Genomic DNA, 15,143 nt, shown 5'->3' on the forward strand with positions numbered 1-15,143 from the left:
TGTCTAGTGACTGTCTTAATTTATCTATTCAAGAGTCATTACTGGACCAATGAATAATTCAGTGAGAAAATAAACTTCCCTTTCCACTCTGTTGCCCTCAGTTGATACTTATTGGTCAACTGCAAGCCTATCATTATTGTGCCATTTCTTTTCCCCCAACATCTTTTTACTCATAATAGTTACTCAAGGTGAGCTGCAGCTGGTAAAAAGAAATAGTGAGCTTTTTCCCTTTCACTTCTTTAATGTTGTAGGCCTTCATACGCTTGCTTTACATACCAGATTCACTGAGGAGAAAACTTCCAAGTGCTGGATTAAAGCTTTAGAGTTCGTCATGTGACAAAAGCATGTATCTACTTGAGGATTGAGGCTCTCATACATGTGTTCTTTATATTACATCCCTTGATATGAAATTAATGAGATCTGAAAAACAAGACCTCACATTGGAGAATGTTCTTTCACTCCAATGTTCACAGAAAGGGCTTGAGGCTATCTTAGTAAGAGTTTTTTGACATGAATTGCAAAACAGCTTGTTCATTCCCTAAACTGAAGATGGAGAAGCCCTCAGGCAAACTTTGAACTAGGCAAAAGCAACCTCTCAAAGAACCAATTTAAACTTGGTATATGAATTCATTCCTAAGTTCTACTAATACTTTGCTGAAGACTGAGCTTGGGAAAAGCCAAAATGTTAACAAAGTGGGCACAAAAGAGAGCTTTGCTGTATAACTCATTTTGAAGGAGCTAAGGGAACATACCTTTTCCTAAATAGCAATTAAAATAATAAACATCTAGAAGGGTGTTCCTCAAAGGGTAGATTCTGTAGCTTACATCTTCCAAATATCATAGATAAATATTTTTTCTGTGGTTTTGGTATCCCAAAACATAAGACTGATTTCTCCAGGAGTGTGTTTACGAAGTTGAGTGTTTTAACTAGACTGTTGCCCCCTTCTGATAGTTCTTTTCCATTCTATAAGCTGCATTCCCATTGATTTGGTATTGCACTATTCAGAAAGAACAAAGGAGTAATGACCAGAAAAGATTCACTTGCTCTGTTGTGTTAGTGATTAACAGCCCAGCATTCCAGCTTTGCTTCACACCACATGTATCTAAAAGAGGCCTGCATTTTATTCTGACAGTGTGAGAGGGTGTCCAAACTCTCAACTCTAATATAAAAGGTAGAAAGTTGGGAGTATAGTAGCTATGGTATATTTGTTTCTGTATTTTTTTATATCCCGTTATTAATGAATACACAATCTAGATGACTAGATATTCTTGTCAAAAATTGACTCAATAGGTAAAAGAGAATACAGAAACATGCAAATTACACCACCGTTGTAAAACTGCTCCAACTTCTGTATAAGATTTCTTCAAATCTAGTTGAGGTTCTTTACCATGGGGGGGGGGGAGCTTTAACAGATGTGAGATGTCTTTCTTGGTCAGCTTCCTAGTGAACAGGTATCCACATCATAAAAACTACTTCACAAATTGCACCTTTTTTGGCAGCCTTGGCAAAGAACAGGGACTGAATGGACATGGAAACTAAATTCTCTCTCAGACTTAGAAGTTGTTCTAGATAACAGCTGTGGGTACATTAGCAGAGTACCATGGGAACACTTAGACTGCCAAAGCTCATATGGTCCCTGCTTTTTGGATTAGAAAGAGCCTTGTTCTATACCATTCTCTATATTACCATAATGCCTAGGAGACCTAGTCGTGGCCTACAACTCTATTGTGCTAGGCACTATACAGAGACAGAAAAAAGATGGTCCCTGCTCCACCAGAATGTCTCCTTTTAAATTAACATGGATCTTTTAAACATACATTTGAGAAAATTATTTGCCATAGTACTTACCACTATTAAATCCCTCCCCAAAAAATCTACATCTGATATTCTACAAGATGTTTAGAATTAATTATACAAGAATAACTGCTGTTAATTTGAGTGTCTCGTCTCCTCCATCAAAAGCCTTAACCATAGGATGCAAGTTCTGTGACACCACATGATCCATACATGCAACATTCAGCACCCATTTAATGAAGTTAGTTTGTGCAGTCTGTAAGGATATTGCATTTGTGTGATTTGAGTGGCTAAAAAGTGAGGAAATGAAAATCCTATGGAGAATAAAAAATACTAGAAACAGTAGCTAGAGACTGTAATTTGTAACTTAGAAGTCCAATAAACCCACAAATATATTTATGTAAAATATTCAAATGTTAATTAACCTTGCAGTGGGCATTCAGGTCTGCTTCTGCGCACAGGACTTGAACGTTTGAAACGGAGGTGTGTTCCTGTGTTTTGAGAATACCTCTGCACAACAGAAATTTGGGAGTTATAAACCAGGTTCTGACACTGTCTTGCTTTGTAGCTTTGGGCAACGTCACTTTTAACCTCTGCCTCATTTTCCTCCTGTGTAAAACAGAGTACTGCTTGCTTAGGGTTACCATATTTAACAAAGAAAAAAAGAGGACCCTCCACGGGGCCCTGGCCCCGCCCATTTCCCACCCCAGCCCCGCCCCAGCTCTGCCCCTTCCCCGCCCCAATCCTGCCCTAACTCCGCCCCCTCCTCCCTCCCACTCCCAGCCACGCGAAAAGGGCTGCCCGAGCGCTACCGGCTTCACGGTTTGCCGGGCAGCCCCCAGACACTGCGCCCCCGCCCGGCGCTTCCCCAGCGCAGCTGGAGCCCGGGAGGGGAAGCGCCCAGCCGGGGGCGCAGGGTCTGGAGGCTGCCCGGCAAACCGTGAAGCCGGTAGCGCTTGGGCTTCGGGCAGCCCCTATGCCTCCGGACCCTGCGCCCCCCGGCCGGGCACTTCCCCTCCCGGGGTCCGGCGGCGCAGGGTCCGGAGGCATGGGGGCTGCCCAAAGCCCGTAGCGCTCGGCTCTTAAACAGAGCCGAAGAGTCAGGGGAGGAGCAGAGCAGCAGCGGGAGGGGAAGTGCCCAGCCGGCATTTTCCCGGACATGTTCAGCTTTTTGGCAATTCCCCCCGGATGGGGGTTTGATTGCCGAAAAGCCAGACATGTCCGGGAAAAACCGGACGTATGGTAACCCTAGCTTGCTAATAGCACGGGGTGTTTGCAAAGATTTAAGTAAGTAATATTTGCAAAGCATTCTAAAGATGAAAATTTCTACTTATTCAGATGAAAAGGGGATTAGCATTTTATTCACAGTAATTCTAGTTTTAAATTGTATTTTTTAATGTTGTGACAGAATTTTTTTGTTGCACTAGCAGCAGTGTTTTTGTAGCTTTTGTGTTTTTAGTAACACCTCTATGCAGATACTATGCAGATCACACAATTGTTCTAATCTGTGCAATTTTGGGTTCTGTCTACTTGGAAGAAATGTTTTAAAGATTTCTTACAGTCCACTGTCTCAGCTCAACTGCTAACACTTTAGGCAGCTGTAGGGCAGATGGACCACTGGCTGTTATTACCATTTTTAAACTTTTTTTTTTTCCTGCATAGTAAGCATGGCTTGTATGTACTTTTTCTTTCCAGCAATTCTGTCTTAAGTGGGTTTTTTGGTTGGTTGGTTGTTTTTTTGCAAATAGGCCTGCTTTACATTTTCCTAGTACTTTGTTTCTTTAACACGGTCTTTTAATTGTCTATTCTGGGAAGTGGGAGGGCGAGTTGTTCATTTCTACATGTAAGTGTGATGCATTAGCAAAAAAAAGAGTAATTTCAATACAATCCAAACACCCTGTTCTTTAAAGCTGAGTAGTATAATTTAAGCAATGAGATATAAGCTGCATGGGTATTGTGCAATAATTAAAGTGAGTCCAAAACTCAAGTTAATGCCATGTTCTAAGTCTTCCAGTGTAGGTGTGTGACTATTAGACTAAGCGCACACCCTACTGTCATTTTTTTTTAAATTGCTTACAAGTCATTTTAAAGTATGTAACTTAAAAATCTTGAAATTTATTATTTTTAAAAAGTTTAAATTGTTTGCTAGTACTATATCTGCTCCTGAATACCCTGGGCAATTTTTGTGGGTTTTAAAATGTGGTGTTCTTTTGTATTTCTGTCTGAAAGACCCATGTAACCAACTGAGGAATTAAACAAAGAGTTGTCAAATGTGCAAAGTAATCCACTTTCAAAAAAAATCGAACAGAGAATTTTAGGAATTGTAATAGGCTTTAACAACTGGCAGATGTGATTTTTAAGTTGACAATACCCCTTTAAATGTGTATGTATAAAGCTTATTACAAAAACATAACCAGCAAAAGTGAAACAAATAGTTTTAGAAAGGGTTGCTGTAATCGCTTCAAGGAGCAGCAGCCTTTCTGAAGTCTATGGGATTTATATGCATGCTATAGCAGGGCTGGATTTCCAATTAGGCACAGTGGGCACGTGCCTAGGGGCGCCGGTGTTCTATGGATTCCTAAAAGTTAATACAGTAGAATCTCAGAGTTATGGACACCTTGGGAATGGAGGTTGTCCATAACTCTGAAATGTTCCGTAAGTCTGCAGAAGAGGTTACGGACTTCAGCCACATGGGAGGTTGGGGCTTCTGACTCTCTGGGTGCTAGGGCTCCAGGTGGAGGGCTTAGGTCTTCTGCCCTGTGGGAGCCCTAAGGCTCAGCGATTTATACCAGGGGGAGCACTAGGGTCAGGGCTTGAGCCCCACAGCTCTGCTCCCTGCTTCAGCGGGGGCTGAGGGAGGCAAGGCTTGGGGTTTTAACTACAGAGCGAGCACTGGGGCTGAAACTGGCACTCCTCTCATAGCTAAAGCCCTGAACCCTGGTCCCCCTCATGGGGCTGAAGCGCCAAGCCCCAGCGCTCCCCCACTGTCTAAAGCCCTGAGCCCCAGTGCTCCTGAGGGTCTGAAGGCCTGAGCCCTACCCCCACTCTGCATCTGCAGCCCAGCCCCCCATGGCTGAAGCCCAGTGCAGTAGTTGCTTTTTTTTTTTTTGGTCTGTCCTACTCCTGATTGAGGACTTCCGGTTCCACAGGGTGCCCAATTGACCAGTAAGTCCATAACTCTGGTGTTTGCATCTTTGAGGTTCTACTGAATTTAAATTACCATTTATATTTCTTTTAGTTTCATTGTTTATGGAAAATACAAAGGTCAGCTGTAGGCAGAGGGGGCACTGAAGATGCTGTGCCTAGGGGGTGCAAAAGGTGTCAATCTGACTCTGTGCTAGAGGTGATATACTTGAATGCAAGGGGACTACTAGAGCAATAAAGATTACCCAGTGCTACCTATCAGCCTACTAAACGAGCAACACTGATGCCTACTTCAGCAGATGTCACTGCCTCTGCTCATAAGAGAATGTTAGCTACAGTCATAACTTCCTAGAAGGTAGATTGTGTGGGTTAAAAAGGGGAATGATAAGGGACTCCATCACGAATGAGGTGGGGGAGGGGTAATGAAACCCTGTGAGCTTGGCTGGGTCAGAGTAGACCCAACTGCAGTGGCCTGTTGGACTGCTCCAATGAATGAAAAAAAATGAAAGTTACTTTGTCACATATTCACTGCACTCTGTAAATATCTAAATGTGAAGAGGGTATGGAAAACCAAGAAAAACCTTAATCAATTCTTTGCATATCTGCTGGTAATAAAATTCATGGCAAGGCATTAACAAGCTTAGTTACTGTTAACTCAGGTCTGAGCTATTCTTACACACATTTGTTAAAATATAAGGCTCTAACTTACCCTAAACAGAGAAGCAATTCAGGTTTCACATTTAATCTATAGCTTGAGCCACTGTGAATTAATAAGTACTGTACATATGTTAGATTCACCTAGAAATGGAGAGGAGACTTCATATCAACACTGTTAGGAATGGCAAACATCCATTATGGCTGTTAAAACACTCATTGAATTCCGTAGAGTAAACAAAATGTAACTCAGGGAGTTACCAGGTGGGCTACACTTTAGACCCCTTTTAGTCTCTCTTGAATGCATTCTTCAGGTAATCAGCCTGGCTTCCTCCACCTCTCCATAGTGGCACCCTGTAGTTCAATCTCTCTGGGATTGGATCTGTGGGCTGCAGCCCCCATATTTCTCCACCATCATGTAAACACAACAGGCCCAACACTATTTGGCACCTGCCAGAAAATTTCTCTTTGGGAATCTATACCCAGCAGCCAGATTAAAGAGACTCAAAACAGTTTTATCAAAACAAATGTATTGTTTGTTTACTCAACAGTACCTAGCAAGCTGGGAAAGGGGATTTTTAAAAGGCTGTTTCTTACCTACACTTTATCCTTTCATTGCACTTGTTAGGTAAATTGTGCTCACCCCAAACATCCCTACTTCTAGGCTGGGAGTGAGACAACTCCCACAGCAGCCTCTGTGAACTGTCAGAGACCCACTTTCTCCCTAGGCTGGGGAGTATCCCCTTTGAGCCTAGATTTGGGCCAGGTAGGTGCACATTCTCCACTTAATACCCTATTGTTCATGAAGGAACCTTGGTATTCTTTTCGGTACCATATCTTTGCCATTGTTTTGTTTCCTATTTTATCTCCCCCAGCCGCATCCTTTGATTTAACTCCTTGCAGTCAAACAAGATAATATCAAGCAGCTAAACTGAGGTGCACATCATGTTCATAAAAAGTAATACAGCGCACTCCTTTATTCTCCAAAGTGACTTTTCAGGATTCCATACAATTAACCAGGCCAGTATTTAGAATATTATACTTTTGACAATGGTGTTTTGTTCTTACAGTATCTTAACCTCTACCCAGCTATGAGAGTAAGTCATATGTATGAGCTGATTTTTTTTTTAAAGAAGTGCTAAGCACCCACAGCTTTCATTCACTTAAATGTAGAGTTACCAGATAGCAACTGTGAAAAAACAGGACGGGGGTGAGTGGTAATAGGCGCCTATGTAAGAAAAAGTCCCCCAAAAATAGGACTGTCCATTAAAAATGGGACATCTGGTCACCCTACTTAAATAAGAATTGGGGGTGTTCAGCCCTTTTGACAATCTGGCCTATATTTCTTCCATCACTTACATGTTTGTCTATTTTATATACACTATATATTGTCTATCACACACACACGCTACCTTCAGTAAGATAAAGTTAAGGTTGTAAATTGATATCTACTATTTTCCAAAAACATTATTAGTATTAGAATGTTGTAGTTACTTTAAAACACACACACACATGCAAATCAGGAAATATGGAGGTTAACTCAAAAACCTTGGACCCCAAAACTATATCAGTTATGATTCCATCACCAACTTTCATTCACTCTTACCCTTCGCTGCTGTCCCCACCCCATCTCACTTTAGGATCTTTAGCTATGTGCCTCAGATTCTCCATTATCACAGCAAAAATTCTACATACTGCCTTACAATCCTTATATACTAACTCATGCAAGTAATCCAGTTACCCTCACAAGACAGGACTGGGATCTGATGTAAATCAGAAGGGTGGATGTAGTTCATGTGATATTTGGTATGAATTGTGCAACATAAGACTCCAGTCTTCCTTTCCTCCAGGCTTACAAGGCAGCCCAAATTCCTCCTCCTCCATATTCTTCCACCACTCTGAGCTGGAGCACACCTGCTCAGCTCAGTTCCAAACTTCCAACCAACCCTTGTCATTCACCCAAATGAAAAAAAAAATGCTTTCAGAAGTGGCATTCCTGGTGTCCAGAATGATGCCTTAATATCTCAGAATTCCCACCACATGGCTACAAATCAAAACTCTATCATGTTGATATCTTGTTCTAAAAATGTAAAGACCTGTAGTTTATGTAAAGAACACAGGGCAGTGGTGTGTGTTCATTAGTCATTTTAGGTTCGCCTGACGTATTCCTCATGCATCAACACTAGTCTAGAGGCATAAATACAGCATACTGACAGGATGAACACTATTCCTGTATGTTTACTTAGGGTTGTTTTATTTTTTATAAATTGGCTTATCTAAAGAAAAAGGGGTGTGTGTGTGTGTGTGTGTGTGTGTGTGTGTGTGTGTGTGTGTGTGTGTGTGTGTGTGTGTGTAAAACTCTTCAACAATATTGTTCTTGCACAATATTTTTACTTATTATTACTTATTAACTAAAAATAATGCCCAGAATTTTGAATACTACTTTCAACTATCTATTTTCCCATATGCATCCAAAGAAGTGGGCTGTAGTCCACGAAAGCTTATGCTCTAATAAATTTGTTAGTTTCTAAGGTACCACAAGTACTCCTGCTCTATTTTCCCCTAGTTACTTAGCTCGCTGTGCTGATAATGCCACATTTTGGGGTTCAGTGGGTGTTTTTTGACTTACCCACTAATATAATATGGAGGATGTTTTCAGCCCAGACTTCCCTCACCTCATTCCTATCTTTTTTTCCCCATGTCTCCAATCATTCCGTTCACGTATTCTTGTCTTCTCTCAACCTTCTTGTCAAGCAACCTAGTGCCAGTGTCCCTCAGGAGACCATGCCTGAGACTCCAGCAATAATGAATTTCCACTGATGCAGTCACCATAGCTAGGCCTGGTACTTTGGTAACATATGGCTCTGTAACTATAGCAGTGAAGACAACAAGTTGTCTGAGTACTTCAGATTGTTACTAGGCATTTGTCTGCGATGAATGTCCGCTGTTGTATTACCTGTCTACCTTTGTTAGATGCATCTGAAGATTATCAAAAGATTATCTTGATTTGACTAAATAAAGTATTTTTGTATCATTCACAAAATTTGCCATTTCATTCACAAACACACACCACCACCATCTTCCAGGTAATAACACCGGTCCAATAAAGAGCCTTGAGGCAATCCACTAATAACCACCTTCTATTATGGAAACTGACCATTTATTCCTAGTCTTTGCTTTCCACTCTTTCTGTTTCTAAACCAAGATAGAACTTCCCCTTTCACTCTGGGAATACTCAATGTCCTTGTAACTTCTTTTGAGGGTTTTTATAAAAGACTTTTTTCAAAAGTCCATGTAAACTGTTTTTACCCATTCTTCTTTATCTACAATTTTGCTGATACCTTCAAACAACTATAATAGGTTGCACACATGATTTTCCTTCACAGAAGCTGTGCTAATTTTTCCTTGTCATATTATATTCACCTAAATCAATTACAAATCTATCTTTCATTTTTTTTTCAACTGCTTTATCTGATACTGAAGTAAAGTCTGGTCTGTATTTCCCAGTACAACGTATGGAAACCTTTCTTTAAAAAAGAGGCACAGTATTGGTTACCCTCCAGCCCTCCAGTATAGTAGCTGGTTTTAATGATAGATTACATATTTTAATTAGCAGTACAGCCACTTTAATCTATTTTTTTTTCAGAACTCTTGCATGAACACCATCCAGACCTGACTACTGTAACTCGAATTATCAGTTTGTTCCAACATCTCTTCTTTTGACATCACAGTCTCTGACAGTGCCTCATCTTTATTACTTGCAAAGAATATCTCTTAAGTAGTTATCTCCCCCATCCTTCTGTGGTGAAGACTGATACAAAGTTATCTTTTAGCTTCTCTGCAATGTCCTTATCCTGTTTGAATAATAACTCTTAGCACTTTAGATTTTTTTTAACTACTGTACAAACTAAAAATTAATTCTCACAACACCCTTGAACAATAGATAAGTATTATTAGACTAATTTAATTTAACAGCTGGGGAATCCGAAACAAAGAGAATTCAAATGAAGGTCTCATAGGAAGTCTGTGGCAGAACCAGAATTAAAGCTCACGAATTCCTGGCCTATATGTAATTAGACTGCACCATAAATTTACAAAGCAAGACTTTACAACAGACTGGTTCATGACAAAAATTAACAAAATCAACAAAAATTAAATTCCAAAAGGGACACTGAAGCTGAGTGCAAATACAAAGTTAGTAGTAACTACTCAGAGTTAAAATTGAAAACTGCTCATTTTGTACAGTCGGCACAAAATGAGCCCTCAGGGGAAAGCTACGTTGGTATGTCTGTATAAAGGCAGATACCACTTAATAAAGTTTGAAATAGTGAACAGGAAGGGCTGAAGTCTCCAAATGCAGATGATCAAACAGATGTTACAGCTCTCAGGACTACCTACCATCTGGAAAATTATTATGAAATTGTAAAAGTTAAATGTGAAATACAGGAATGAAATCCTGTCCCCATTGGAGTCAATGGTAAAACTCTCACTGACTTTAATGGAACCAGGATTTTACCAGAGGACCAGAAAGAACTTCTTATGGTGAACCAGCTTTCAAGTACATGTATATATAGTGGAAACAAGAAGCTGAAAAAAGAGGAGTCTGAATATGACTCAAGCACTACTCATTTCTAAAACAAAATTTGACAAGCTCCTATTAAAAATATAGAGTGACCCAACTGGTGCATATGATGGGATCCTAGAACACTGCATCTTAATACCACCCAACATAAAATCAGAAATGCTAAGATTAATCCACAGTGCCCATCTGGATATTGAGAAATACAAGAACACATCACAAGATGAACAATTCTGGCCAGGTATATACACGTCAACCACAGATAAAGTATCCAAGTGTGAAATCTGCAATAAATTAGAAGGAACAGAATGCAGAGGGAATCCTTGGTCCAAGTTTGTCACAGATGTCTATCTGAATTAAACAAGACAGATTACTTCTTATTAATAGATTACTAGTCACATTTTAAATTAAGCTGTTGCCCAACACATTGAGTAGCAATGTAATAATAACACACAATAAATTAGTTCATTTGCCATTGGATTCCAGATGTATTAATAATAGATAATGGCCCATAATACACAACAGTAGCTCATTTCAGCAATTGTCTTCAACTTACTAGTTCAGGCACACCAAATCAAGCCCTTACTATTCGCAGACAAATTGGTTAGCAGAAAAGACCACACTATAAATTGATTTTTACAAAACCCTGGCGATCCATACTTAGCGTTGTTAGACTGTCACAACACACTTCACAATGCCACACTGAGAGCAACGGTTCAAAGACTTTATGGCCAGAACGATTAACAAAACCTTAGGGCCAAAATCTAACAAGCTTCTTTAGCCAAAGATAATTCACTTCACAGTAGTTGCAAAAGAACTATACATCAGGAAACTGGGACACAGAATATAACACTGAAACTGTCAAACAATTAGTCCTATTGCAAGAGTTAGATTCCAAGCAGAAAGTGGCTGATAAATTCCCACCACTAGCAGCTAGGTTGTATATCTCACATGTCTAAGAACCTGTCCTACAGGAGGAACAGAAGACATCTAAACAAAGCCAAGGAGAACAATGGGTCTATAGTTCTTGAGGACATCCAGAATGTTACAGAATGCTTGTGCAGGTACAGAAGTAACTCATGCCCACCCAGTCATTGATACTGAAAAGCTCTAGGAGCAACTAACACAGGCTCTAGGTGGTAGATTATTCAGTGGACAAACAGAATACTGAAAAAAGTACTGTTTTGCAAACAAGAAAGGGCCATGTGATCAGAGAGCCATTGAAATGGCTTCATTTGCTTTGTTTTTGCCAGAGATTAAGTTTTCATCTGACATCATGTGATAAAAGTGACACACTGGCATCCTGGTAAGAACTTTATTTCTTCTCCCCAGTCATATGACATGAGCCAGAATTACATAAGGTGACACGTCTTTCACATGGCAGGAATAAGTTTCTGACTCTGATGGTTACTGTAACAATGTAATTTAGTCCAATAAATAGTCTTTGCTGCTTCTCAGGAAAGTGACAGATCCATAATTCTAATATTATATTTCTGACTAAACCAAAGTACTGACTGAGTAAAGAATTAAACGGTGGGGGTCACAGTCTAACATGTAGATGGCACAATTCTACTGATGCCCATTGATTTTAATACCTTTTGGATTGAGCTTCCTAGGACAGAAGCAGCCCTTGGCATAATTTAGCGTAGGGGTTCTCAACCTTTTTCTTTCAGAGTCCTTCCCTGCCCCCTTCCCTCCCCCCCCCCCCATGCTATAAAAACTCCACAGCCTGCCAGTGCCACAACTGTTTTTCTGCATATAAAAGACAGGACCAGCATTAGGGTGTAGCAAGCAGCGCAATTGCCCAAGGCCCCACACTACAGGGGTCCCTACAAAGTCAAGTTGCTCAGGCTTCAGCCCCAAGTGGCAGGGCTGGGAGTCCTGGTCTTCAGCCCCCACATTGTGGACTTCAGCTTTCTGCCCTGGGTCCCAGCAAGTCTAACACTGGCCCTGCTTGGTGGCCACCCTGAAACCTGCTCACGGCCCCCTAGGATTGAGAACTGCTGATTTAGACAACCCTAAAGGGGCTCTCCAAATTACAGCAGCCTGTGACTGGGTGCCTACTTGATGCTGACCTGAATCTATGCAATGTATAGTACTACAGTCCCATATTCAAGATACCCCTGCCAGTCGCAGCCCGGACATGCCTCCTACTCCACGGCTTGCAAAAGGATTTTCAGAAGAGTGACTGGGCCTGTTTTCCTCAGTTCCTTTGCGGGAAAATTCTCCCCTGGCCAAAACTGAGGCTTTTTGAACCTCTGTAAGCTGTTTTGTCCTATTATGTAGCATACAAGAGCTGTAAGTGGTTTGAGACTCTCACCCAGGATTTATAATTGAAACACAGAAAAATCTTTTACTACTAGGTAGCACATGCAACACACCATAATAAAGCAGAAAGGATTGCATTTTAATCATCTTGTTAGGATGTAATATATAGTATTATGGTAAGGCCACCTTGTGGCTAAAGACACAAAAGGTGTGTGTTATGTACTTTGAACTTGAATGGAACAGAAAATTAACATAGTATTTAACATACATATGATCAGATGAAAGTGTCAGATTTTTCATATTTTAGGAAATCCAAATTTTAATAGTGACTATATCATTCTAGCATTATGTGAATCATTATATGCTGTGTCTGTATGAGCAACAACAGAGCAATGTGTTTACATGTGCAGTGCACATGTACTTCCACACACTATGATTTCTTGCTTCATAACCGATGCATGATGCATGATGTATTTATTAAATTGCTGCATGTACAAACACTGTCTCTAATAGAGATAATTCTACAGTAGGTACAGGCACATGGGCTTCTCACTAAAGTAAAAAAAAATGTCTACATCATTTTTTCAAACATAACAAGACACACAATACTTAGTAAGGACTATTTCCATGCCATGTTTCAAAATCTATCCACTTTGGCTGTAGTATGGTTAGTATGTGATATGGGGTTGGTTTTTTAAACAGAAGGAAAACATTTTTCCTTTCCCTCACCCATAACTCAAAAACTGCTAAGGGTATTTTGAAGTTGAATATTTCAGAAAATTGTGACCACCTCAGAACAGTCTTATACTAGAAAGCATTTTGCAATCTTAACTATAGCAATTGCTATTTGTTATGAAGAAAATATTAAAATATTCTCTTTTCTGGTTAAATATAGTTGTTTGTTTTCCAAGCATGTCCAGTCAGAAGAGGGGAAACACTTCCCATCCTCAAAAACAGAGATGAAGTGAGAGGAAAAAATGGGGGCTGGTGAGGGAAGAGTAAATGTAGAAGACAAGAACGAAGAATGATCCCACTTTGGAAAGTGGGCATCAGATAAGGGAGGGATAAAGAATAGTCCTTTCAGAGAGAAATTACTCCGCTCTGAAACTTTTTTATGTGGTGCCTGTGTAGTATGGTGATTGATGCATTAGAAATGCGAAGATTTGTCTGACTGATACAGAATTTACAAAGTGTCTAGGACTGGAAGTGGATGTATTTTCACATCCTCAGTGAAGAGCTCCAACAGGCTTTGTACAGTATCTGAAACTGGTATGCCTACAGGAGCAAACAGGAGCACAGCCACTATGCAGTCTTTGCAAAGATGAAGCATGCACTCGCTCTGCACCCCCATAGGTGCTGGAACTATGGATTCTGGAGGTGCTGCCACACTTGAAGTGCTTTCCATTATATACAGGGTTTACGATTTGGTTCAATGGCTCTCTCAGCACCCCTGTGCACCCTAGCAGAAATAAAACTAGCTGGAGGAATCTGGTGTTCAGAAGAGCAAAAAGACTATAACTGTGTCTAGACTCTGATATTAGCTTGCTGTTCTGCTCATGTTCTTAATTTAAAAGAATGTTCGTGTTAAATGAACACTCATATAGCTGCCAGTAGATGGCACAATGATTTCTCTTAATAATAAGTTTAGAGAAATACTGTTAGTAGGCAACTTTTATTATTTCTTTTCTACTATCTGTGTAAACACCAGATCTACTTCTCGTAAAGCTGTTTGGTTGTGAGAACTGATGTAAATGAACACCATACCTTTTGTACTTCAGTGTCTAATTCTGGACTCATACCTCTATCCTCCATTTCAGACTTTACATGTTCTTTTAAAATTGCCTGCTTGGAGCGGGAGAAAGAGAGTTGATTTGATCTCTTCACACATCTGATTAGTTCCATAAAAGAAATTACGTATTTTCTATAGTAAAAAATTGCCTGGTCCAAAACAATGTTCAGTATAATGTCCAGTGTATATTGCTATTATTACAATATTTGAGCTGTTATTGTAATATACTGTAGTCTTTAATAAAAGACTTCTTTCCTCCTACTACTCAACAATTTCCCGATTCCCTTCTTATCAAAGTAACCAACCATTGCTGAAAGTTTTCTTTTTGAAATAATCAATATAATTGATGTTTACGGTGAGCTGTTTCCTTCACAATCTATCCCCTGGGAAATAGCTGTACGTGAGCTGCTCAAGAAATTAGATTTTCTACATGAGAGATTTGCCTGCATGCAAAAGTTCTTATCTCCCATATATAAAAAAATCTGTGTCTCTTTCAGAGAAATCCAGCAGTAGAATAGGAGATAAGAACAACACTTCCCCAAGGTTAGTGGGGATGACTACAACTTTAGCAGTCAGTAGCTGTCTCATTGAGGATGGATAATTCAAAAGAAAAAACTGTATCAGGAAACTATAAGAGGTAGATACTATAAAACCCCTCTCACTGGTTGTATATACTGATTGTAAACATTTTTGCTGAGGAATCAGAATCATACAATCATAGAAGATTAGGGTTGGAAGAGACCTCAGGAGGTCATCTAGTCCAACCCCCTGCTCAAAGCAGGACCAACCCCCAACTAAATCATCCCAGCCAGGGCTTGTCAAGCTGGGCCTTAAAAACCTCTAAGGATGGAGATTCCACCACCTCCCTAGGTAACCCATGCCAGTGCTTCACCACCCTCCTAGTGAAATAGTTT

The sequence above is a fragment of the Chrysemys picta genome, chromosome 4, assembly GCF_011386835.1.
Source record: "Chrysemys picta bellii isolate R12L10 chromosome 4, ASM1138683v2, whole genome shotgun sequence".
Classification (NCBI taxonomy): domain Eukaryota; kingdom Metazoa; phylum Chordata; order Testudines; family Emydidae; genus Chrysemys; species Chrysemys picta.